The sequence below is a fragment of the Penaeus chinensis genome, chromosome 5, assembly GCF_019202785.1.
Source record: "Penaeus chinensis breed Huanghai No. 1 chromosome 5, ASM1920278v2, whole genome shotgun sequence".
NCBI lineage: Eukaryota > Metazoa > Arthropoda > Malacostraca > Decapoda > Penaeidae > Penaeus > Penaeus chinensis.
Window position 1 is genome coordinate 4057733 of NC_061823.1, and position 1820 is coordinate 4059552.

A 1820-nucleotide genomic window follows, 5' to 3' on the forward strand; every position below is an offset into this window, starting at 1 on the left:
AAATCACACATCATTGCAACACCTTGGACATTTCATGTAATAACTAACGACATTTAATGTTTCACTGAAGAGAGCCTTAAATGAGTTAGGCGTTTGTAAATAATACATACAGTTCTTGTGTGTCTGACCTATATCCCTGGTACTTCTAGTGTAATTTGAATATACTATTAGTGTCACACACACATATGTGTGTGAGTGAAAACTGCCTTGATTCGCAAATATTTTTTTTTATACTTGTTTCCAAAACTTTATTTCGTATAGATCAGTGGTTCCTAACCTTTTTTTGTTCCTGCACCCCTAAAAAAAAATTATCGGACCTCGCACCCCCTACATTTTATATTTCACCACAATAATTTCAAGACAATACTACTGGCTCACATCCAATCTTGGACTATTTATACAGACATATATGATGAAATGAACAGATTCTGATTTCCTTAATCCCATGTTAATCCTTAGCAGGTGAGCATCCGGGCAGCGGGACATAAACCACTTCATGCTAAAAACAGGAACTGGAGATACCACGGTTTTGCTTTACCAAAGAAATGAAAGAAGCGCTTTTTTCTATAATCCACTGCAAAAGCAAACAAAAAGACCGCAGGAGAGTAATAAATATCATATCCTTAAAAGTGCTGAAATTTCCTTAAACTAAGGAAATTTCTTAAAAGTTACAAGCCTGCTTCTCGCACCTGGTTGGGAACCCCTGGTATAGATGTTTATACGAATAAAGATGATACAATGAACATGTATGGAGCTAAAGAAACACTGAAGTTCTCTCTGAGTCTAAAAATAAACCAGAACACAACTTTTAGAAACAGAAATAACTTTGGATCAGTGCTTCGAACTTTTTACATCACGGTTTCGTTTGATTACAGCAATGTCGATCCATCCAGTATCTCAGTATCTCTCTCTCTCTCTCTCTCTCTCTCTCTATCTATCTATCTATCTATCTATCTATCTATCTATCTATCTATCTATTCGTCAATACAGATATATATCTGATATACATTCTTTTTGCTTCATAAGTTTTCCTTTAGCTTCTTTGTGAGACGCAACGACCCACGAACCACCAGCTCTCGATCCCGGTTTCTTTTGTATAAAATGGAATTGATCGCTGGTTCCCTGTTTCAGATTCGCGCTTTTTAACGGTAAAGTGCATTAATTACCGTTTTCTTTTTCTGTTCCTACTTCCTCATTCGTGGGAGAAAAATATGTCAAGAGTATTCATGCAATTCAAATTTAACTTTACTAAACACTACGGAAAAGATATTGCATTTTAGATGGATAACTTTACTAGTTAACATATCTCAAACATAACATAAGCGTGTGCCATTTTTTCTCTAAATATATACATAAATCTATCTCTTAAACAATCTCGTATTTGGATCTTTCTTTTTTGGATGGCTGGAAAAGCTGTGTCACTACTACCTTTGTCAATCACACACACACACACATACAAACAAACAACACATACACACACGCGCGCATATATATATACACATACATACATATACATATGTGTGTGTGTGATTATACACATATATACGTGTTTTTTCTTTCTTTTGGTTTGTTTCTTCTTTGGACCCAGCGATGACGAAGACATAGATGCAGCGACTGGAGATTTGCTTCGGGGTCGTAACCGAATGCCAGCGACTCGTTAAGATAGCTTTCTCTCTTCCTTTGCAGCCCCGCAGCCTTCTTGACGTGAAATGTTTAATCTTGAGCCAGCTGTCTTGGAACGAATTTGCAGTCATCGGAGAACTACAGAGGTTCACGATTCAAAGAAGACCAGTTCGTGAACGACGGTCCGTGGTCGCATG